This window comes from Leucoraja erinacea, chromosome 12 (assembly GCF_028641065.1).
Source record: "Leucoraja erinacea ecotype New England chromosome 12, Leri_hhj_1, whole genome shotgun sequence".
Classification (NCBI taxonomy): Eukaryota; Metazoa; Chordata; class Chondrichthyes; order Rajiformes; family Rajidae; genus Leucoraja; species Leucoraja erinaceus.
In genome coordinates, this window is record NC_073388.1 from 37988096 (window position 1) to 38014149 (window position 26054).

A 26054-nucleotide genomic window follows, 5' to 3' on the forward strand; every position below is an offset into this window, starting at 1 on the left:
GCATCTGCACTTCCTAGTTTCTAGTATTCAAAGACCTCTTCCACCCAAGATTGTTTCCAAGTCTCATGACAATCTGAGCACCAATCTGAATTAGTGACAACAATGATTCTTCATCCTACATTCACTCATATCCTTGTCATATCCAACCTGTCAAGTCTCTTCAGGATCTTGTACATTTGAATGAAGTCCCCACTCACTCTTAAAAACTTCAGTGGACAAGCCAAGCCTGACCAACCTTTCCCATTTCAGGTATTAAGCTTCTTGGAACTGCTTCTGATATGTTCACATCCTTTTGTAAATAAGGAGGCCAGGACTGTACTCTCCAGATGTGGTCTCGCCAACGTGCTAGATAAGTGAAACATAATCTCCCTACTTTCGTATTCAATACCCCAAGCAGCAAACAATTAGCTTTCTTAATTACTCTCTGTAGCAGCATGCCAACCTTTTGTAAACCATGCACGAGGCCACTAGCCCCATCTGCATGGCAGAGCTCTGTAATCTACAAGTTAGACACTGCTATTTTCCTTTATTGTTCCTGCCGATGAACATTTTCTCATATTATACCCCAGTTGTCAGATCCATGCCCACTTACGTAACCTATCTATATCACTTTGTAGCCACCTTGTGATCCATTTACAACTTACTTGCTGCTCATCGTTGTGTTTGGAAGATTGTACGTCAGACTTCCACTGCCTTCATCCATCTGTAAACAGTTGGGCCCCAGCACTGTTCTGTGTGGCATTCTGATCATTACATTTTGTAGAGGGACTCGGTTTAGTTTAGCTTAGTTTAATCTAAAAATACAGCAGGTAAACAGGCCCTTCGGCCCACTGAATCCATGCCGACCATCGATCACTCGTTCACATTAGTTCGATGTTACCCCACTTTCTCAGCACTAGGGGCAATTTACACAAGCCAATTAACCTATAAGCCTGCACCACCCACACCGTCATAGTAAAAACGTACAGACAGCACCCAAGGTCAGGATCGAACCGGGTTCTCTGGCACTGTGAAGCAGCAGCTCTACCAGCTGCACCACCGTGCTGCCCAACACGTCTCATTTATTGTTGTTCCAGCATCTTTCCGTCCTCATTCACACATCACCTGCTACACATAGAGCCTCCTTATCCCATCCTCCTCAGCAGAAATCCAGTGGAAATGATATCAGGGGTACACAAAGCAGAATTACATCCTGTGGCAGGCCCTGGTCGTCCCATTCCTTGCTCACAATGTTCAGCAATGGGGGTATTTCTGCAACCATTGTGGCTACAATCCACAACTTCCGAAGCAAGGGAGTGGGAGTGCATGATAGGAGAGGAGTGCAAAGTCAGGAGCAGAAGGGATTGGAAGTGGGGGAGCGATTGCACCAGAACATTGGGCAGTGGAGGGGGGGTTAATGGGAGATATAGGGATGGGGGAAGGAGATATGGGGATGGGGATAGAGGGGGGTGGAGCTGCACAAGTCCAACCCATCTAAGGTCTTCCTTAACTCCCATAACATGTAGGAGGAAACTTTTTAGCCAAAACTTCAACATTCAACAATATACAAAAGCCATCACACCAACAGCCCCTCGGAGCTACTAAAATACATGACAGTGTTTTAAATGTAATGCGAAGATCAAAGTCTTTCACGGCTGACACCCAGTTGGACTGAGCAGCGGCCGGAGTTGCCCCGCCTATACTTGCCTGTGTCCCACGCCGCCATCCCTGCCCATTGGAGTGAGAGAGCAAGCCGAGGTACGCGGGGGGATGTCGGCAGGTGAGTGAGCTGCTGCTGCTGCCGCCGCCGCCGCCGCTGCTGCTTCTCTGCAGAATCCAGGGCATTGCAACTGCTGAAATCTCACGCGAATGTAACCTTGAAACGGCTAACAACCCATTTGATCAAGTTAGTTTCTGGGCCGCTCGCCTTGCAGTGCGATGCATTCACCGCTCACTCTAGTCCCAACAGGATCTGTGTTAAATATGTCCAATCCCTCCCCAATTGCATCGGGCTGTCGAATTAATTTTGGATGTTTCATTTGGGATTTGTCTTTTTTTTTTTAAACGCCCAATAAATATTCCTCAAACATTTCATGTGTCCGAAGAAGGGTCTCGACCCGAAACGTCGCCGATTCCTTTTCTCCAGAGATGCTGCTTGACCCGCTGAGTTACTCCAGCATTCTGTCTCTGTCTCACATGTGTTAGTCACCTCATTGTTCTCTGAGAAGAACTAAGGATCGCAGAGCGGCCGATAGAACAGTACAGCACAGCATCCGGCCCTTCAGCCCACAATGTTTGTGCCCAACATGATGCCAAGTTAAACTGATCTCCTCTGAACGTGATCCATTTGCCTCTAAGCTGGCCAAGAATATAAAGAAGGATAGTAAAAGCTTCTTTAGGAATGTTAAGAGAAAAAGATTAGTAAAGATAAATGTGGGTCCCTTGAAGACAGAAACAGGTGAAATTATTATGAAGAACAAGGAAATGGCAGAAGAGTTGAACATGTACTTTGGTTCTGTCTTTACTAAGGAAGACACAAACAATCTCCCGGATGTACTAGAGGACAGAGGATCTAAGGAGACAGAGGAACTGAAAGAAATTAGCATTAGGCGAGAAATAGTATTGGGTAGACTGATGGGACTGAAGGCTGATAAATCCCCAGGGCCTGATGGTCTGCATTCCAGTGTACTCAAGGAGTAGGCTCTAGAAATTGTGCATTGGTGATCATTTTCCAATGTTCTATAGTTTCAGGATCAGTTATTGTGTATTCGAGGACAGCTAATGTTATCCCACTTTTCAAGAAAGGAGCGAGAAAGAAAACGGGGAATTATAGACCAGTTAGCCTGACATCGATGGTGGGGAAGATGCTGGAGCCAATTATTAAAGAAGTAATAACGGTGCTCTTGTATAGCAGTAAAGGATTGGTCCAAGTCAGCATGGATTTATGAAGGGGAAATCCTGCTTGAGTTATCTTCTGGAATGTTTTGAGGATGTGACAATTAAAATGGATGGAGGAGAGCCAGTGGATGTAGGGTATCTCAACTTACAGAAAGCTTTTGACAAGGTCCCACACATGAGTGGGAAAATTAGAACACAAGATATTGGAGGTAGGGTTTTGACATGGATAGAGAATTGATTGGCAGATCAAAAACAAAGAGTAGGAATAAACATGCCCTTGCCAGAATGACAGGCAGTGGTGAGTGGAGTACCGCGAGTGGAGTGGAGCTCGGTGCTGGGGCTGCAACTCTTTACAATAGTTATTAATGATTTAGATGATGGGATTAAAAGTAACACCAGCAAATTTGCAGATGACACAAAGCTGGGTGGCAGTGTGAACTGCGAAGAGGATGCTCGGAGGTTGCAGGGTGACTTGGACAGGTTGAGTGAGTGGGCAGATGCATGGTATTTACAGTGTAATGTAGATAAATGTGAGGTTATCCACTTTGGCGGCAAAAACAAGGAGGCAGATTATTATCTGAATGGTGTCAGATTAGGAAAAAGGGAAGTGCAACGAGACCTGGGTGTCCTTGTACACCAGTCACTAAAAGTAAATATGCAGGTGCAGCAGGCAGTGAAGAAAGCAAATGGCATGTTGGCCTTAATAACAAGAGGATTTGAGTGTAGGAATAAAGAGGTACTTCTGCAGTTGTACTGGGTCCTGGTGAGACCACATCTGGAGGAGTGTATGCAGTTTTGGTCTCCTAATTTGAGAAAGAACATCCTTGCTATTGGGGCAGTGCAGCGTAGGGTTACGAGGTTAATTCTCGGGATGGCGGGACTGTCATATGAGAACAGTTTGGAAAGACCGGGCTTGCATTCATTCACTGGAATTTAGAAGGATGAGAGGGATTCTTGTAGAAACATATAAAATTATAAAAGGACTGGACAAGCTAGATGCAGGAAAAAATGTGCCCAATGTTGTGGGAGAACCAGGAGCCACAGTCTAGGAATAAAGGGGAGGCCATTTAAAACTGAGATGAGAAAAATACTTTTTCATCCAGAGAGTTGTGATTTAGTGGAATTCTCTGCCACAGAAGGTAGTAGAGGCCAAGTCACTGGATGAATTTAAAAGCGCGTTAGATAGAGTTCTAGGGGATAGTGGAATCAAGGGATATGGGGAGAAGGCAGGCACGGTTTACTGATTGTAGATGATGAGCCATGATCACAATGAATGGCGGTGCTGGCTCGAAGGGCCAAATGGCCTCCTCCTGCACCTATTTTCTAGGGTTCTATTCCCTGCATATCCAAGTGTCTATGCAAACGCCTCTTAAACACCACTACAGTAGCTGTCTCCACCACCACCGCAGGCAGCGAGTTCCAGACACACATCATACATTCTCATTATATTTTAGAAAGGCAGAAACAAAGAACGGCAGATGCTGACATACCAAAGATAGATACAACCGGTCACGTGCGGCATCTCCAGAGAAAGAAGATGGGTGACATTTCTGGTCGAGATCCTTCTTCAGACTCTGAGACCCTTCTTTAGAGTTTGAAGAAGGATCTCAAACTGAAACGTCATCCATCCTTTTTCTCTGGAGATGCTGCCTGATCCATTGAGTTACTCCAGCATTTTGTGCCTATGCATTATATTTCCCCCTTCTAGCTATGCTCTCTAGTGCTGGACATTTGCAATCTGGGGAAAAGGTTCAGACTGTCTATCCTACAGTATCTAAGCCTCTCATCATTTTTTATACTATCTGTGGCTGTTCATTGAGGGGAGAACTAACAACTCAAAACATCAAACCTTCCTGTAAAGTTGCCTGATTCACTTGAACCCCCACTCCTACCTCTGCCTGAGACAGATCCATGTGTCGTGGTGTTGAATTATTTTGTTAGTGTACATTCTGAGCTGATTTCCAGAGGCCGAGAGAACAGATTGAAACACTCAACAAACCAGTAACCCAGATCCCCACCAGCAGGTTTAGACATATCGTGCACCGTGATTACCGAGTCCATGCCGATGTATGACCTCCTCTCCCCCTACCAACCCTCACGGTCCCTTAGATCCACATCAGCCGGTCTCCTCTCCATCCACAAGTCCAACCTCTGCAGTTTTGGGGACAGAGCCTTCTCCAGGGCAGCTCCCAGGCTCTGGAACTCCCTCCGCCAACTGATCCGCAATTCCGTGTCCCTCACCATCTTCCAGTCCCGCCTCAAGACCCATCTCTTCACCCCACATCCCCCCCCCTTTTCATCTGTGCATTAATTGCCTCATATTGTGTTTTGAATTGAATTCTGTCTTTACTTTGTGTACTAGTCATGTCTCTACTATTTATTTCATTCCCCTTACATGTTTTTCCTCTACCTGCTAAATTTTTGCAAGGTGTCCTTGAGACTCCTGAAAGGTGCCCATAAATAAAATGTATTATTATTTATTATTACTAGCCTAAACACACAAGGGACAATTTTTTTTACAATTTACCGAAGCCAATTAACCTACAAACCTGTATATCGTTGGAGTGTGAGAGGAAACCGGAGCACCCGGAGAAAACCCACGCAGTCACAGGGAGAACGCACAAACTCCATATAGACAGCACCCGTAGTCAGGATTGAATCTGGGTTTCTGGTGCTGTGTGGCAGCAACTCTACCATTGCGCCACCGTGCTGCTTCACAGCCCGTGAAGGGGTCAAAGTTTGGCATCGTGATAACGGCAGCAAGGGTGCTGCTTGGTGAGACAAACACCAACAGAGCTGCCCGGAAACCATCAAACACAAGGAAATGTAGATGCTGACATTTGGAGCAAAACACAAAGTGCTGGAGGAACTCAGCTTCTGAGGAGGCAATGGAGAATTGAAGAAGGGTCCTGATCCAAACGTTTCTGTCCATTTCCCTCTACAGATGCTGTCTGACCCACTGAGTTCCACCAGCACTCATCCTCCTAGCCACACCCTGTTAGAGCACCTCAGGGCTGTGTGCCCAGTCCCCTACTCTACTTTCTCCAAACCCATGACTGTAGCCCGACACACCTACAACATCATCTTTAAATTCGCCAACAACATCACCATTGTTGGACATGATGAGTCAGAGTACAGGAGGAAGATTGACAATCTGATTGAGTGGTGCCAGAACACCAATCTTGCTCTCAACATCAGCAAAATGAATGCCCCTGTCCCACTTAGGAAACCTGAACGGAAACCTCTGGAGACTTTGCGCCCCACCCAAGGTTTCCGTGCGTTTCCCAGAGGTTGCAGGTGGTTGCCGGAGGTTGCAAGTAGTGGAAGCAGGTAGGGTGACTGACAAAAACCTCCGGGAACCGCACGGAAACCTTGGGTGGGGCACAAAGTCTCCAGAGGTTTCCGTTCAGGTTTCCTAAGTGGGACAGGGGCATAAGGAACTAAGAAAGGTGAAAAGGGTGGTGTGTGTATGGAACGAGCTGCTGGAGGAGATAGTTGAGACAGGTACTATCGCAACATTTAAGAAAAAATAGTAAGATTAAACGAGAACTTACCAGTTTGAAGTTTGATCTGTATTTTATGAGGAGTTACGATGAGGGATTACGTGAAGAGCCCGCTCAGCACGCATGCACGGCATACTTCAAAGCAGCGGTGTAGAATCACAGATAGACACAGTTATTGAAGTAAACATAGTAAAGAAAAGGAGACATCAGTTTATCAGTTTGACCCATATTATTGAGGGTGGGAGCGGAGGGCACGTAATCCCTCATCGTAACTCCTCATGAAATACAGATCAAACTTCAAACTGGTAAGTTCTCGTTTAATCTTACTATTTTACTTCGGAGTCACGTGAGTGACTACGTGAAGATTTCAAAGCTCTGTGATTTCAAACCGTGTAACAGGTATTACTTCACGCACTGCCGAAGTCCTTGAGGGAGGAAGTGTGTTATCGTAATCAACCAATGAATCTGTTTGTAGAAAAACACAAATGTATTTTTTAACAATAACAACAAAGAAATTAAATTGCTTCCTAGGGCTTAAATTAAATATTTGCAGTCTGTAAAAAAAAATTCTGCAAATAAAGCAGGTTTTGCCAACGGCTTATTATAAAATTTCTTAACGGTCTTTCCCCCAACCATCCTGCTGTAGTCAGGATGTGATCTATAGGCACGTCCATTCTTTTGGCTGTCGACGTGGATGCTGCCCTGGTGGAGTGAGATTTGTACATGTTAGTGTTTATCCCAGCAGCTTTTAGCACCTGCTTGAGCCATCTCGAAATGGTTTGGCTCGTCACCCGACCATAAGTTTTTTTATGACTGACCCACAAGGCTTTTCATCTCCCTCGAATATTTTTGGTTGTGTCTATGTAGGATAGTAGGTGGGTCATGGCACATAACCGTGGTTCTGGCGGGTAAGCCCAGAATTCCACGACTGGATTAGGTGTTCCTGGTCTGCTCTGTTTGATCATTCCCTGGATAACGACAGAGATCTGGTCTGGAGCTGTGAGCATGCTGTCCAGTCGCAATAGGTGTAGTGACTGGACCCTCTGTGTAGATACAAGTGCCATCAACATGAGTGTTTTGAGCATAGATTGTTCTAGGTTCAGGGATCTGGCTGGTGGCCATCCCCTGAGGTATGTCAGGACCACACTGACATCCCATGTATGGGTGTACATTGGTCTAGGGGGTTAGAGTTGTAAATATCCTTCATTAGTTTGACCACCAGCGGGTGGGACCCCATGGCCTGTTGTCCTGGAGCTGGTTTTAAATAGACAGACAGGGCACTTCTAGCTGTGTTGATGGCTCTGTAGCTGAGTCCTTCATCGTGGTGAAGGGTTCGCCAGGAATTCCAGTACGTTGGTTACTGTAGCGGTTGAGTAGGTGGTCCCTGTATCCAAGCAGTACTTCTCCCATTTTTTGATGCTGGATAAGTGCTGTTTTTTAGTGGATGTTCGGAGGGATGCTGACATGGTGTCGACGGTTTGTTCTGATAATCCCAGTCCCAGAAGTGGTTTGTGCAGAATCTGCAACCCAGGAGTTTGATTTTTTCATGGCACGGGTGGCTTGTGCCCGACACTGGGTGTTAATAACTCTGGGTCACTGGGGAATACCATCGGAGTTTCAACAACCATGTCATGGAGTATTGGGAACCATGGCTGCGTAGGCCAGTCGGGTACTATCAAAATACCTGAAGCAGAGTCCATTTGTATTGTGCGTAGGCCCCGACTGATGAGGCAGAAGGGAGGAAATGCATAGAAGAAGAATTTCCCCAATCCAGCGCGAACGCATCTACCGCTGCTGCCTCAGTGTCTGGTTCCCAAGCGACATACATAGGTACCTTGTGATTTAGCCTTGATGCAAATAAATCGATATCTGGCGTGCCATATTGCTTGATAACTTTTGCAAAATGTTTTTGGGTTTTAACATCCATTCGATGTTGTCATTAAATTTACGTGACCTGGTGTCTGCCACTGTATTTAGCTTACCTGGCAGGTAAGTTGCTGATAGCCAAATATGTCTTTGGACACACCATTGCCAAATTGTGTTGACCAACTTGTCGCATGATACCGATTTTATGCCGCCCATATGGTTAATGTAGGCCACCACCGTAGTATTATCTATTTGTAACCGTACATGCAAGTGATGCATATTTGTGCATATGCTTTAAACCATAAAAGTCACCCAACATCTCTAGATAATTAATGCCCAGTGTAAGTGGTAATGATGACTCTGGGTTAGTCCATCTATTACCTGTGTTGGATATAGAGTTAGTTGCTCCCCAGCCTTGAGCACTGGCATCTGTTTGGATAACTAACATAGGGTTAGTGATGATAATAGGGCTGAAAACTATGCCAAACGTTTTTTGCCCACCACTGTAGTTCTGATATTGCTTCAGTGGGTAACTTCATGAAACGATCATAATGACCTGTATGTCGTGTAAGTTTTGACAGTGCAAAGGTCCGAATTGTGTAGCCGGAAATGCTGCTACTATTTTCCCAATTACTCTGTTACTTGTCGAATAGTTGGTAGTTCGTTGACCATTAAATTGTTGCATGATTGTGCCAATTCAACTATTTTGTCTCTTGGCAATGTTACAGTCACGTAGACTGAATTAATTGTGAAGCCCAAGTAGTCCATGATTGTGGATGGCTTCAACTTAGATTTATCTGGATGTAAGACAATCCCAGGGTTTCGAATAACTGTTTGGTAGCTGATACAGCTAACATAGTCAATTCCATGGTCTTGCCTACCATTTAAGATATCATCAAGATATGCCATGACAATATGTTTTTGTCTTCTGAATATTGCCAGAGCTGGTTTTAGTGTCTTGGTGAACAATCTTGGGCTGATGTGAACCCATTGGGTAACGCTTTAAACTGCTATAGCTGCCCCATCCAGGTAAATTTCAGGTATCTGCGATGATCCTTGTGAATGGTACTAAATAGTAAACATCTTTAAGATGAATGCTTGCCATGAAGTATCCTTTGGAATTTAGTTGTTTGGCAGTAACAACCGGTTCCATTTTGAAATGTATATACTTAACAACATATTTAGTGAAGTTTTGCCAATGATGATGGGACATCCGCCATCTTTTTAGGGTTTAGTGAATATATTTGATACGAATTGCAAGGGTTCAGGTTTCCCCATGATACCCTTTGTAATTAGTCTCACCAGTTCAGCTTGTCCCTCTTGTTTCTTTAACAGAGAGAGGAAAAAATACCCTCTGGGGTGAATGTTGACCTGGTGGCAATTTTTCTAGTATGAATTGTATTCACTAATGCCATTGAGTATATACTGATCACTCGTGATAGACTCCCATGTGTTGGTATGCTCTATATACTGGTAGGAACCAGACCCACCTACCTCCATGGTTATGGGTATTCTTCTGTTTCCTGCCGGTCCAACGAGTGTTGCACGTCGTCTGACGTGGCGGTGACGTTGGGGGGTGGCACATTTTCCATGGGGTCCGCTCTGGGCCCTGGTCTAAATAAGACTTTCGGTGATAGATGCGGACCCCGAGCTTTCATCAGTCCGATATGGTAGACGTTGACTGATGGATGCGATGGGGTGCTGCTGCGTAGGAATTACTGTTTTTGGTTACTCGTCCCGGCCCTGCCCTCATGAGCCGAAAGTTTTGTAAAACCTCTTGCATGTCCTTCATATGCTTTGTGAGGTTTTTGCCACAGAGCAGTGGGTCTGGCTCAGTGGCTGGGGGCAGGTCTTATGACTTGTTTACGAAGGTTGTGGTCATCTCCGTATTTGTCCATGGAACGAGGAAAAAACGATGTGATGGCTGTCGTCAGGCTTTTAACGCCTCCTGCACGTGGGGTTTCCACGTAGCTGTCCACCACACACCACACCTAGCAGCTCTTCCTGTTCCTGCACCCCTTGCATACTCCCGAGATCTTCAGCCATTGCCCCTGTTCTTGACCAGCCCAGTCCTGGTCACCAAAGCTATCCTCTGGAAAGGAGGAAGCAATGGACAGTGCACAAGGCACTGTGGAGGGAGAGCCTGACCCCCTCTGCGAGAGCGCCCCTCCTGGGGTGCACCTCGCTGGAGCTCCTGCTCCAAGAGCCGCTCCATGCGGCTCAGGCGGCTGTCTCTCCCCCGCCTGGGTGGAGAGACGTCCCCGTCCGATAAGTCGGAGCCACCGGCCGGAAAGCCTCTTCCTTGGCTTTTACATCCAGCCCGCTGCTCAGGCGCTAGCGGGGCTGGGCTCGGTCACGGTGTCGGGGTAGCGGACTGCCCGGTAAGCGGTCCTACCGCCTTGTTGCTGCCCCCGCGAGATGAAACGCTCCTCCGTGGAGTCGAGCGGGGACAGGTCTGTTCTGTTGCTGCCCCCCCCCCCCCCCCCCAGATGGACGCTCCTCCGTGGAGTCGAGCGGGGGACAGGTTTGTTGCAGAGCCTTTCTTCTCTGCCGGACAGCAGAAGGCTCCCTGTGAAGGAAACCGACGTCAGCTTACCTGGTGGTCCGTTCTTTCACCTCCATAGCGGGAGAGCCCGACTCCCGCTGTGCCGCTGTTGCTCTGCTGGACATAATGCGGCGCATGCGTGCTGAACGGGTTCTTCACGGAATCACTCACGTGACTCCGAAGTAAAATTAGACAGGTACATGGTAGAACAGGTTTAGAGGGATATGGGCCAAATGCAGGCAGGTGGGACTGGTGTAGATGGGATATGTTGGTAGGTGTGGGCAAGTTCCACTCTGTAAGATCCTATATTTCTATGACTATGAAAGACGAGGATCGATGAACCTGTCTTTAGATCGGTGGTAGAGAGAGTCAACAACTTCAAGTTCCCAGGAGTGCATGTCTCTGAAAATCAAACTCTACCACTAAGTTTGAAGATTTGAAAATGGCACCAAAACTTGCACTCTGTATGCTGTGTCATTGTATTGCTGCTATACATTTGTACAGTATCTAAGACATTTATCTAAGACGTATCTAAGTTCTTATGTATAGTGATACTTGTACAGAACTGTATACAAAAAATAATTTTACTGTACCTCGGTACGTGACAATAAAGTACTATTGAACCATTGAAGAGGGCAACAAATGCAGATCCCCCTCTATGTAACAAAAACTCCTGACCTGTGAATATATCGATGGTCCTTCACCATCACTGAATCAACATCTTGGAACTCCCTCCCAACAGATCCACAGAAGTATCTTCACTCAATGGATGCTGTAGTTCAAGGAGACAGCTCACCACCAACCTCTCAAAGACAATTAGAGGCGGGCAAATAAACTGCTATTTCCATGAAATAACTTTTCTGAAAGAACCTGGAGTCTTGGTCGCAATTTCTTAAAGTTTCAAGAGAATCTAATGCCTAGAAATGACCACTGGACAATGGAGCAGCTGAACACTAAATATGTTTGTATAAAGCGCTGACTATGATTTACAGAACAAAGCTGACCCAGTTAATTTAAAATAGGTTAACTATGCGCTATAATAGGCATTAGCAACATGTTGCACAAAGCAGTGATGGTCTGAGCACAGAAGGAGGATGTTCAGCCCATCAGGCTGATGCCAGCTCTGTAGAACACTCGAGTCACTCCCATGCCCTGGGTCTGTCACTAACCACTGCAGTTATTTTACCCCCCCCACTCACCTCCTCCCCCCCCCCCCCCCCCCCCCCCCCCAACCCCTCCCACCCCCGTCAAGATTTGGCATCTATAGTTCCTCGTTTCTGCAGTTTTTTCTCCACACAATTGCCTTTTGCAAGTTCCTATCAATCTGTTTACATTGCCGTTTACATTGCTGATTACAGCTTTGGTCATCGTCATTACACCGACACTTCCTGTAAATCACCCAAGCTTGAGGTAATTACACTGAGGATGGCTTGATTGTAATCTGTAGTCTTTCTGCTGACTGGTTGGCGGGCAGCAAAAATCTTTTTACTGTACCCGAGAGCATGTGAAAATAAGCTAAACCAACTAACATCACATTGTGCTGGCAGGTATACCTAGAGTCATAAAATCATACTGCATGGAAACAGGCCCTTTGGCCCAACTCGTTCACGCCACCCAAGATGCCTCGTCTACCTAATCCCATTTACCTGCATTTGGCCTCTTCTAAATACTATCATAGTACCTGCATCAACTACCTCAACTAGCAGTTGTTCAATGTTGCTCTTGATTAAATCCTTCCCCTCTTCTCTTAAACCTACATCCTCTGGCTCTTGATTGCCCTACATGTGGTATAAGACATGGTGCAATCACCTTGCCAATTCTCCTCATTATTTTATACACCTCTGTAAGATCACTCCGCTGCCTTTGGGGTTTTAAACACATTGGGAAAACAATGGGCTCCATGAGATGGTGCCAATCATAAACCAAAACCAAAACCTGAGACCTTGCATCAGGACATATCTTCAATGATTCCTTTCCCTCCACAGATGCTGCTCACCACACTGAATTCCTCTAGCAGTTTGCTTTGTGTTCTGGATTCCAGCTTCTGCAGTTTCTAGTATCACATTCCTAATTTGAATTCCCAGTTTCTGACTAAACCACAAAATCCTTTGGAGTGTTCATGATTATCACCTTGCAGCTGAAAGTGTGAATTGAAGTTCACCTGTAGCCTCTTTGGCTTGGATTCCCATTGTTTCATTCTGATTCACAACTCACCATGGTGAGAAGAAATTGAAGGCACAAGGAACTGCAGGTGCTGGAATCGAGCAATGAACAAAGTGCTGGAGGAACTCAGTGGGTCAGGCAGCATCTGTGGAGGGAATGGACAAATGACATTTTGGGTTGGGACCTTTCTTCAGAGACTTCAGATGTGAAGGACACAAAGTGCTGGAGCAATTTAGTGGGTCAGGCAGCATTTCTGGAGAAAAGGAACAAGTGATGTTTCAGTGTTCAAGAAGGAACTGCAGATGTTTCAGGTTGGAACCCTTCTTCGAACTCCCAGCACTTTGTGTTTATCTTCGGTATAAACCCGCAACTGCAGTTCCTTCTTATACATTCAGATGAATTGAGTTTTTTCCTATGTAGGTGCAAGACACATTGAAAGGTCTCTATGTCAGCAAATCCAGCTGGACCAGTTTCATTGGTGATTGGGGCTGTAGAATACATTTAATTGAATGATTCAAAGTGGTAGAGTTATTTGCTAGACAGGGAGGACTATGTTCTTTATGGTTCTATTTATAGGCTGGATAATTAGGATCTGCATGTCTTAATGCTTCTAATTAAGTATTGTTCAAACATTTACTTGGTCCTATCAAAAATGCTTACAGACAGCACCTATAATTGCCTGGTCTTTTGAAGCATGTTTTCTTCCTGGACAGATTTCAATAAATTCGTGACTTCTCCATCATGATGTGACCTTGTGTTCGCAGCTCAAAGTAGATCTTTGTTACATGTGTTTAATGAGTCTGGGCCAGATACATACGATATCTCTGCCACAGAATGTAGTTGAGGCCAGTTCATTGGCTATATTTGAGAGGGAGTTAGATGTGGCCCTTGTGGCTAAAGGGATCAGGGGGTATGGAGAGAAAGCAGGTACAGGATACTGAGTTGGATGATCAGCCATGATCATATTGAATGGCGGTGCAGGCTCGAAGGGTCGAATGGCCTACTCCTGCACCTAATTTCTATGTTTCTATATGTCCCCGGGTTATGTCAGGTTTCTGTTCCTGAGATGTGCTCATGAGCTGATTTCTCTGTGTCAGAAATGCCCAGCGTCTACAGCTGCCCATATATCATATCACTCTACATACATTCGCCATCATACTTTCATTTCATCGAAAAATCACCATATCATACTCCTTCTCTATCCACTAGCGTTGCCACTTTCAGGAAGCTATGGAATTTAAGGTGAGAGGCCCAAAGTTTAAAGGAGAAGTGCGGGGCAAATTTTTTACACAGAGAGTGTGGTGGGGGTCTGGAATACACTGCCAGTGGTGATGGTGGAGGCAGATATGATAATGGTGTTAAAAAGGCTTTTAGATAGACACATGGATATGCAGGGAATGGAGGGATATGGATTACTGGCAGGCAGATTAGTTTAGCTTGGCGTTATGTTTGGCACGGACATTGTGGGCTGAAGGGCCTGTTCCTGTGCTGTACTGATCTATGTTCTGTGTTTTATGTTCTATATTCCATGTTAAGAATAAACAGCTTAATGCTACCCATGTTTAAACTAATGGAATATATTCTGTTTCCAATCATTAATAAACACCCTGGACCATCATTATTATTAATATAATTATTATTTTGCTTGAAAACTGCTTTAAAAATCACTGGGAGAGTGTACATTAAGTCAGATTTCTTTGTCAGGACAGGTCCTGGGAAGAACCCTGCACCCCCTCATCGTCTCCCTTCTGCTTCAACCCCTGTCACAACCCCCCTCCTAAATCCTGGCCAGCATTTCCTTCCGTTAAAGGCAATACAAGTGAGGAGTGAGTTTAACTGGAGGTAATGTGAATTAAGAATTAAATAGTGTCAAATAGAATCAAATTATAAAACTGTTCATAAATTAAGGAGGACCACAGGTGCGCTTGTACATTCTTGATGATTCTTAGCTGAATTATCCACCTGGAAACTAAGCCACTACAGCTGAGGATTGTGGTGGCTGGCACTGCACTTCTCTTCTCAAAACCAGCATGCCTGCATTAGTCATAGAGACCCAGCCTGCAGGTAAGCGAGATTGTGGTATGAAGGTTTGAGTCACCTGGGTTGTTTAAAAAAACAATTACTAAGAGGAAAGACTGAAAGTGGAAAATATGATATTGGTGTCATAACAAACTGACAAAAAAAAAATAATTTAATAAATAGCATTGCCTGTGGTTTGATTTCCCCGACAGTTTAGTTAAGACATTGAAAAGCAGTCGGGAACGCTCTCTGGGGAGATCTTGATGCCAAACACAACCTTTTGACAATAGAGATTATTTCAGTCCACCAATGGTTCAGATTTCATATTTGAGGTTATAAATTAAAAACTGCACGTGGTCTTTAGACTTAAGAGATACAGTGTATAAACAGGCCCTTCGCTCCACCGGGTCCAGCCAACCAGCGATCATCCCTTACACTAGCCTACACACGAGTGATAATTTACAATTTACAGAAGCCAATTAACCTACAAACCTTGTACGTCTTTGGAGAGTGGGAGCACCCAGAGAAAACCCATGTGGTCACAGGGAGAACGTAAAAACTCCGCACAGACAGCACCCGTAGTCAGGATTGAACGGTTCTCTGGTGCTGTGAGGCAGCAACTCTACCTCTGTGGAACAGCGCCGCAATGTGCCTGCCTCTGGTGTGGACAAACATCTGACTGTAACTTGGAAGAGGACAGAAAGCCTGTCCCACTTGGGTGATCTAATCCACGAGTTCTGGCGAGTTTGCCCTCGACTCATACTTGCAGCATGGTCGACACAAGGTTGTAGGAGGTCTTCGTAACTCTCCTTCATGCTTGAGAGTGGTCTCCGCGTACTCGAGGCCTCAGCTAGGTCGCGGCATTTTTTTCAATATGTTAAAAAATGCCAGCAAGTAAAAAAAAGGTCGCCATGGAAAAAATATATTTTTTTTTTACTCGTAGGTTTAGTCATAGTAGGTCGTAGTAGGTCGGCATGTTAGTCGTAGGTAATCGAGGGTAGTCGAAGGTAGTCGTGGATAGTCTTTATCATAGTCGATGGGAGGTCAAAGGAGATCGAAGGAGGTCGTCTTCACTCTCCACTATTCGGTGTCCAATTTTCCCGAAGTTAGTCGTAGCTAATCATAGCTAGTCGAAGCTGGTCTTCAACATAGTCGAAGGAGGTGGAAGGAGGTTTTCTACACAGTCGAAGGAGGTCTTCAACATGTCATTTTTTCAAACTCTTCTTAACTCGCCAATTAGGTTGCCCAAGTGGGACAGCCCATTAAGTGTTCCCCACACACCACAGGAGTCAGTACCCCTCTCTACAACCTGATCCTCAATTTCCTGACCCACAGACCACAAACACTGAGGGCAGGCGACAAAATATCCTCCACAATAATTCTCAAAACCAGTGCCCTGCGAGGATGTGTTCTCAGCCCCGTACTATACTCACTAAACACTCACAACTGTGCAGCCCCACTCTGGTCTATCTCCAGTTACAAGTTTGCTGATGATACCACCATCGCAGGCTGGATCTCACACAATGATGAGACAGAGTACAGGGAGGAGATAGAGATCTTTGTAAAATGGTGACAAGACAGCAACCTCTCCCTCAAATACAATGGGTGCCACGGGAGTGCAGCGGTAGAGTTGCGGCCTTAGAGACCCAGGTTCGATCCTGACTACGGGTGCTGTCTGTAAAGGGGTTGTACGTTCTCCTCGTGACCTGCGTGGGTTTTCTCCGGGTGCTCCTGTTTTTTCCCACACTGTAAAGACGTACAGGTTTGTAGGTTAATTGGCTTTGGTAAAAATTGCCCCTTGTGTGTGTAGGATAGTGCTAGTGTGCAGGGATCACTGGTTGATGATTACAGCTGATTGCTGATCGAAGTACCTGTTTTTGCACTGTATCTCCAAACTAAAAACTAATAGGTAGAATAAAATGAAAGATACAGAGTGCAGAATATAGTTCTCAGCAGTCGTGCATCACATCCATAGACAATAGATTCTACTTAATTTTGGTTATATTTCAGGTTTCACAAAAGGATTATCCAAGTGACTTTAATTTTTGACCCGATAAGGGAGTGTAAATGAATCTGTCTTCATTTAGTAAATCTTGCTGTGAAAAGCCCTGTGCAGGCTGATCTGCTTTGTTAGTGGAATGTTCACAGTCATTGATTAATATGAACATGGGCATCTGGAAGCGACTGTTTAGCTCATTTCAAGCTTCATTGCCGGTGCCAAAGGCAGTGAAGAGCCTCAGGATCACACCTGCTGCCCAGCCGGCTCTGCGGAAGGACACGGTTATTTATAGCAATGCTAAAAGTCACTGAGCAACAACCTGCCCGGTCCCAAGCCCCAGTGGTCAGATGTGCCACGTGACTGAATCCATGTTCATTGCGATGTTCCCATGTGTCTGACAGACTGCGTGTGTCTGACACACCTCCCACAATGTGTGTGTCAGACACATCTCCCACACTGTGTCTGACACACCTCCACACTGTCTGTCTGACACACCTCCACACTATGTCTGACACACCTCCATACTGTATTTGACAACCTACCACATTGTCTGTCAGACACACCTCCACACTTGTCTATGCCTGACACACCTACCACACTGTATTTGAGACACCTTCCACATTGTCTGTGCCTGACACACCTTTCACACTGTCTGTGTCTGGCACACTTCCCTCACTATCTGTTTCTGACACAACTCCCACACTGTGTGTCTGACACACCTCCCACACTGTGACACTCTCTGAGGCTGGACAAATGATCAGCTTCTCGAGGGTTCTGCACCCTTGAGGGTTTGAGTTATGGGAAGAGGATGGATAGGCTGCAATCTTTTTCTTTGGAGCATAGGAGGCAGAGGGGTGACATTGAGATGTACAAGATCATGGGGGGCATGGCTGGAGTGAATGCTCACAATCTTTTTCACCAAGGTAGAACATTGCAAAACTAGAGGGCTTAGGTTTAAGGTGAGAGAGGAAAGATTTAAGAAGAACGTCAGGAGCAAGTTGAGCCGGAGGGCCTGGTTCTGTGCTACACGACTCTATGACCCTCTTTAACTTTTTCATTCAGAGGGTAGTTCGATTCTGGAATGAGCTGCCAGAGGAAGTTTTAGAAACAGGTACAATTAAGACTTTTAAAATACATTTGGCCAGAAAATTGATATGAAGGCTTTAGAGGGATATGGTCCAAATGCAGGCAAATTGGACTAGCCCATTATACCAATGTGGTTAGCATGGACATGTTGGGCTGAAGGGCCTGCTTCTGTGCTGTACAGCTCTATGACTCTGTACCGCCACTGGTCATTGGAAAGAATAGTGAAGGAAATCACTGAGGCTGGCTGGAATCTGTTGCCTGGATATGAAACAAATTAGATCTATGGAGTAGATCTTGCCCAGTCTGAAGAAGGGTTCCGACTCGATACGTCACCCATCCTTTGTCTCCTGAAATGCTGCTTGACTAACTGAGCTATTCTAGCACTTTGTGTCTAACTTCAGTATAAACCTGCATCTACGGTTCCTTCCCACACAGATCCTCCCGATGTTGAGGAAGTCCAGGACAAGGGGTCACAGCTTAAGGATAAGGGGGAAATCCTTTAAAACCGAGATGAGAATAACTTTTTTCACACAGAGAGTGGTGAATCTCTGGAACTCTCTGCGTAGTCGAGGCCAGTTCATTGGCTATATTTAAGAGGGAGTTAGATGTGGCCCTTGTGGCTAAGGAGATCAGGGGGTATGGAGAGAAGGCAGGTACGGGATACTGAGTTGGATGATCAGCCATGATCATATTGAATGGCGGTGCAGGCTCGAAGGGCCGAATGGCCTGCTCCTGCACCTAATTTCTATGTTTCTATCTATAGAGTAGTTAGACAAGGGCTTGATACCTTAAAGCAGAGAGGTAATGACTGAGAGGTAATGACTGAGTAGTGGTGGCATGAATGCTCCTCATTTGGCCGGTGTGGACATGGTCAGCTGAGGATTCTGCATCACTCCCATACTGTGACGATCTGTAATTCACTGATTCAGGGCTGTGCAGTAACTGGAGATGGAACAGCTGGCATTCACATACTTACTGGCAGAGAGAGACATGTTCAAGTGTGGGAACGTGTAGACATTCTCTTTCTGTACAGGGGGTCAGCATTTAGTGAAGCTGAAACCTTGGACTGGTGTGTTAGAGGAAAGTTAGACTTAAAGAAACGAGCAGCTTTTAATCAACCTTCTACCATCAGTGATTTAGTGTATCTGTTTATGTTTTAAACCCGATTATAGTCATACAGCATGGAAACAGGCTCTTCGCCCAACATGTCCATACCAACTAGCATGCCCCATCTACTGCCAGCGTTTGGTGCATACAGGTCTAAACCTATCTTATCCACGTACCCATCTAAATGTTTCTTAAATGTTGCGATAGTACCTGCCTCACCTACCTCAATTACAATCTCTTAGTTTAGTTTGGAGATACAGCTCTAGTTTAGGAAACAGGCCCTTCTACCCACCAAGTCCACGCCAACCAGCGATCACCCCTTGCACTAGTTCTATCCTACACACTACAGACAATTTACAGAAGCCATTTGACTACAAACCTGCATGTCTTTGGAATGTGGGAGGAAACCAGATCACCCGTAGAAAACCCACGGGGTCACAGGGAAAACGTACAAACTCCATGCAGACAGCACCCGTAGTCAGGATCGAACCCGGGTCTCTGGCGCTGTGAGGCAGCAACTTTACCGCTGCACCACCGTGCCGAACGACGATACCATTTTGCCTGTGCCAGATGTTAAGCTAACCGTCCTATAGTTTCCTATCTTCTGTTTCCTTCTCTTTTTGAATAAAGAAGTTTACTTTACTATTTTCCAACCTAGTAGAATGTGAAAACTCCTCACAGACAGCACCCGAGGTCAGGATTGAACCCAGGTCCCTGGAGCTGAAGGCAGTGACTCTAATCATGCTACCTTAGCTTTCCCAAGCTTCACTTTTCTCAGATTCTGAATATAAACATACTTTATCCAGGTCCCAGACTCTGTCATCGTGCAGGCTGTAATGGTAATGGTATCTGTGACACTCTGTCATCGTGCAGGCGTCTCTCTGTAATGGTGATTAGATTATTCTTCTGATTGAAAAAGGTCTGGACCTGGAGCGTCGCCTGTCCATTCCCTCCACAGATCCATTCCCTGCCTAATCTGTGGTGTTTTGCTCAACATACTAGCATTTGCAGTTCCTTGTGTCTCCATTAATCATTGTTATTTATTTCTGCCTGCGCTATAAGCTTTGTTTCAAAACCTGCATATATTGGGACAAAGAACCTTAGTTTTGACTTACTTTTGTAAACCTAATAAGTTCTTGTCATAGGAGCAAAATTAGGCCATTCGACCTATCAAGTTGCTCTGCCATTCAATCATGCCTAATCTATCTTTCCCTCTCAATCCCATTCTCCTGTCTTCTCCCCATAACCCTTACTGATCTAGAATCTGTCAATCCCCACTATAAAAGTACCTACTTTGGCCTCCACAGCTGTCTGTGGCAATGAGTTTTTCAGATACCCCACCCCCTGAATAAAGAAATTCCTCCTCATCTCCATTATAAAGGTATATCCTTTTATTCTGAGGCCATGCCCTCTAGTTCTAGATTCTCTCACTAACAGAAACATCCATTCCACATCCACTCTACTCAGGCCTCTCACATCTACTGATTCTACTGATTTACCAATAGGGTTAGACTTCGCTGTTCCTTGACGATGATGGTCACGTGAGGAGTGAGTTGGTAGGAGAGGGGCTGGAGTATTGCCTCCAGCGCCTTTAAGTTCCCCCGGGACAAAAAGGTGGCCGGGTGAGGACAGGGGCATCGGTTCACGGGTTGAGCCGGTCGAGGGGGACAGAGGAGGCCCTTCAGCAGCCTGGGGCCTACCTGTATCGGTGGCGTTCCAGTATATCAAGGGCCTGGACCTTTCCTTTTGTCACCATGGACACAGTGGGCCAAAGGGCCTGTTACATAGAAACATAGGAAATAGGTGCAGGAGTTGGCCATTCGGCCCTTCGAACATGCACCGCCATTCAATATGATCATGGCTGATCATCCAACTCAGTATCCTGTACCTGCCTTCACTCCATACCCTCTGATCCCTTTAGCCACAAGGGCCACATCTAACTCCCTCTTAAATATAGTCAATGAACCGGCCTCAATTACCTTCTGTGGCAGAGAGTTCCAGAGATTCACCACTCTCTGTGTGAATAATGTTTTTCTCATCTCGGTCCTAAAGGATTTTCCCTTTATCCTTAAATGGTGACCCCTTGTCCTGGACTTCCCCAACATCGGGAACATGCTGTATCTCTAAACAAAACTAGTTCTGGGTTTGATCTTGACAACGAGTGTTGGCTGTATGGAGTTCTACCAATGACTGTGTGGGTTTTTGGCCAGATGCTCTGGATTTTTCCCACACTCCAAGGTGACTTGGATAGGCTGGGTGAGTGGGCAAATGTTTGGCCGATGCAGTATAATGTGGATAAATGTGAGGTTATCCATTTTGGTGGCAAAAACGGGAAAGCAGACTATTATCTAAATGGTGGCCGATTGGGAAAGGGGGAGATGCAGCGAGACCTGGGTGTCATGGTACACCAGTCATTGAAGGTAGGCATGCAGGTGCAGCAGGCAGTAAAGAAAGCGAATGGTATGTTAGCTTTCATTGCAAAAGGATTTGAGTATAGGAGCAGGGTGGTTCTACTGCAGTTGTACAGGGTCTTGGTGAGACCACACCTGGAGTATTGCGTACAGTTTTGGTCTCCAAATCTGAGGACGGACATTATTGCCCTAGAGGGAGTGCAGAGACGGTTCACCAGACTGATTCCTAGGATGTCAGGACGGTCTTATGAAGAAAGACTGGATAGACTTGGTTTATACTCTCTAGAATTTAGGAGATTGAGAGGGGATCTTATAGAAACTTACAAAATTCTTAAGGGGTTGGACAGGCTAGATGCAGGAAGATTGTTCCCGATGTTAGGGAAGTCCAGGACAAGGGGTCACAGCTTAAGGATAAGGGGGAAATCCTTTAAAACCGAGATGAGAAGAACTTTTTTCACACAGAGAGTGGTGAATCTCTGGAACTCTCTGCCGCAGAGGGTAGTTGAGGCCAATTCATTGGCTATATTTAAGAGGGAGTTAGATGTGGCCCTTGTGGCTAAGGGGATCAGAGGGTATGGAGAGAAGGCAGGTACGGGATACTGAGTTGGATGATCAGCCATGATCATATTGAATGGCGGTGCAGGCTCGAAGGGCCGAATGGCCTACTCCTGCACCTAATTTCTATGTTTCCAAAGATATACAGGTCTGTAGGTTAATTGCCTTTGGTAACATTGTAAATTGTCCATAATGTGTAGGGTGGTGCCAGTGTACAGGCTGATCGCTGGTCAGCACGTACCCAATGGGCCATAGGGCCTGTTTCCATGCTGCATTTCTAAAGTAAACAGGGGAGAAACATGGTGCACAAAAATGCTGGAGAAACTAAGCGGGTGCAGCAGCATCTATGGAGCGAAGGAAATAGGCGACATTTCGGGCCGAAACCCTTCTTCAGACTGATGGGGGGTGGGGGGGAGAGGGAAGGAAAAAGGGAGGAGGAGGAGCCCGAGGGCGGGGGGATGGGAGGAGACAGCTCGAGGGTTAAGGAAGGGGAGGAGACAGCAAGGGCTAGCAAAACTGGGAGAATTCAACGTTCATGCCATCCGGACACAAGCAACCCAGGCGGAATATGAGGCGCTGTTCCTCCAATTTCCGGTGTTGCTCACTCTGGCAATGGAGGAGACCCAGGACAGAGAGGTCGGATTGGGAATGGGAGGGGCAGTTGAAATGCTGAGCCACCGGGAGTTCAGGTAGGTTATTGCGGACTGAGCGGAGGTGTTCGGCGAAACGATCGCCCAACCTCCGCTTAGTCTCCCCGATGTAAATCAGCTGACATCTATAGCAGCGGATGCAGTAGATGAGGTTGGAGGAGATACAGGTGAACCTTTGTCGCACCTGGAATGACTGCTTGGGTCCTTGAATGGAGTCGAGGGGGGAGGTGAAGGGACAGGTGTTGCATTTCTTGCGGTTACAACGGAAAGTGCCCGGGGAGGGGGTGGTACGGGAGGGAAGGGAAGAATTGACAAGGGAGTTGTGGAGGGAGCGGTCTTTGCAGAAGGCAGACATAGGGGGAGATGGGAAGATGTGGCGAGTGGTGGGGTCACGGTGGTGGTGGCGGTAATGGCGGAGAATTATTTGTTGTATTTGCCGGCTGGTGGGGTGAAAGGTGAGGACTAGGGGTACTCTGCCCTTGTTGCGAGTGCGGGGATGGGGAGAGAGAGCAGTGTTGCGGGGTATGGATGAGACCCTGGTGCGAGCGTCATCTATGGTGGCGGAGGGGAATCCCCGTTCCCTGAAGAACGAGGAAATTTCCGATGCCCTGGTGTGGAATGTCTCATCCTGGGAGCAGATGCGGCGTAGGCGGAGGAATTGGGAGGAGGGGATGGAGTCTTTACAAGGGGCAGGGTGGGAAGACGTGTAGTCCAGATAGCCATGTGAGTCAGTTGGTTTGTAGTGTATGTTGGTCAGAAGTCTGTCCCCTGCGATGGAGATGGTGAGGTCAAGGAACATGGTGCACTGGGTTCACTGTTAATGACAGGGTTAACCCATTAAAAAATAACTGACTGAAGCCTGAATAGGAGCAGGAATGTGTTTATAAATACTGGTCTACAAATATCACTGAAAGCTATACTGTAATCCAACACATTGAGATACACGCTTTTACAAGTTCTAAATAAGTCCATTTCCCAAAGGATACCAAGCACCAACATTCTGTGAACACTGAGGGGCTTTAGAGAAGTTTGATTACAATGTCATAGAGTGACAAGGGTTTCAAAGATCTTCATTAAAACATTGGAAGGAGGGAGGCCAATGAGGTTTACTGTTGCTGCAGAACACCAAACCGTTATGACTTTGACTTAAGGCAAGTTGTTTCCTCAGAAGAGCAGCCTTTAGAGGTGTCAGGAGATTCCAATGCCCTTTGCATGCTAAAGTGGATCGCAGACCCAGGTTTTCAAGGTAACATTATAGGAGGAAATTTTCGAATGGACATTCAATGAAATTAAAAATAATGTATTTACTTCGAGCCTCATCTATTTCAGGTATCTTTTCATTTAACCTTCCCTGTGGATTAACTTCGATTTGATGCATGTGAGCTGAAAAGTGAGATGGCCTTTCAAGAGACAACATCAAACAACGTGGGAACAGAAGCAGACTCCCATTCTAACTCCTTGATCTAATTCCTTGATCAAATACCCAGCAAAAAATTGCAGCCAGTGGAAATACCTCTCCAATACATTAATTGACACAACCGCCTGAATTCAATATGGCTCATGACTCGAACAGTATCACTTTTGCCCTCTCCCTTGTCAGCAAGACGAAGGAGCTAGTTAGTACCTCAGGAAGCATGGTGGAGTACACACCCTAATCAGAATCAATGGTGCAGAAGTGGAAATGGTTCCTACGCATAAACATCACAGTAATCTGTCCTGGAACAACCACATTAAAACTATGTCCAAAAATGTACACCAGCACCTCTAAGTACCAGAAAACTTTGGATGTTCAGCATGTCTCAATGACTCTTACCACCTTCTACAGATGCACCTTAAAAAGCATTCTATCGGGATGAATCACAGCTTGGTTTGGGAAAAGGTCTGCCTAAGACCACAAGAAATTGCAGATAGTTATGGATGTAATCAAGTCCATCAAAGATCAGCTTCCCTAACATTGACTCCATCCACATTTCACTCTGCCTCGGGAAAGCAGCCAACATAATCAAGGACTTTTTTTACACCGGTCACTCCTTCTTCTTCCTTCCCATTTGGCAGAAGACACAAAAGCAGAAAGCACGTACCACCAGATTCAGGAACAGCTTCTTTCCCACAGTAATCAGACGACTCATAAGCTAGGGTGTAGATCCAATCTTCCAACCTACTTCATTGCAAATCTTGGACGTTTTCTCTGTAACTGTAAAGCTATAATGCTGTAACACTGTATTCTGTACTGTGGTATTTTTCTCTTTGGTCTACCTATTGTACTTAATTATGGTTTGATTGTACTTGTGTGTAGTATGATTTGCTTTGATTGGATAGCACACAAACAAAAGGTCCTCACAGTGTCTCAGTCCACATTGTAGTACCCATTTAGCCACTAAGCCATTAACTCAGTATGTTATAACAACAACCTGTTACCTTTAAATTGTATCTGCCTGTAATGATGTGGGTTGGATTTATTACGTAGTAGGAGGCATGTTTGCGGCTGGGATCCTCGCGCAGATGCACTAGTAATTAGTCTTTTAGTTTTAGTTGCAGATGCATGGGGGAGAGGTCACAGCTTTCGACCATGCACGAGTTTGACTATGAGTAAGATCAAAATGTACCTAAACAAGAAGATGTTTGGATGAATATCTTACTGTTTTTACTATGAAAATAAAGAAACTATTAATTAAGAGACTGTGTTTTGAAGATTTATCTTTGGACGGCATTGAATGTCTCGTGGAGAGCTCGTGAATGCGTATCAAAATTATCTCCCTACCTCTGTCTTCAATCATAGTGGCTAGAGGAAAGATTCCTTGAAGGAATATAATAATCTGCCATTACACACATAACAATAATGTACTAATATTAATACCCTTTGGGTGAACAAACTATTGGGACTGCTGATTATGAATCAATATTTATTCCGTGACTTTTTCCCACTATATTTCTAGAATATGAAACTTCTAAAATACTTCCATGAATGGCATCAGACTAAAATGTGCTTCAGACTACAACTGAGCTAGTCGATGTTCATGGATCAGAATTATTCTATCCGTCTGAAGTTTGGGGTTAATTAAATGCACTCTTGTTATTGATTGGATTCTTGATTACTTGCTGAAGTATAACACTTAGACTTATAATCCCGGGGAAATGTAAGTATTTTAAATAATAGTCCACTTTTGTACTCAGTGGGGCAGAGAGGGCAAAGACTAGGAAGTTAATTTAAATGTTTACAATCTGTGTTTGGGCATTGCGATGGGAAAGTGCTTGCTTTGGCATTGTGCTGGA

At 45.5% G+C, this 26054-nt stretch overlaps 1 protein-coding gene and 1 long non-coding RNA gene across 6 annotated transcripts in view; one reads left to right on the top strand and one right to left on the bottom strand.

The window, feature by feature from the left end:
* fgf13a (fibroblast growth factor 13a) overlaps nucleotides 1-26054 on the bottom strand; it is a 306682-nt gene that overhangs the window by 170974 nt on the left and 109654 nt on the right. The window lies entirely within an intron of this gene.
* On the top strand, nucleotides 1467-25459 carry LOC129702274 (uncharacterized). The gene is made up of 2 exons (XR_008724355.1): nucleotides 1467-1759; nucleotides 24111-25459. It is a non-coding gene; the product is annotated as an uncharacterized LOC129702274 (long non-coding RNA).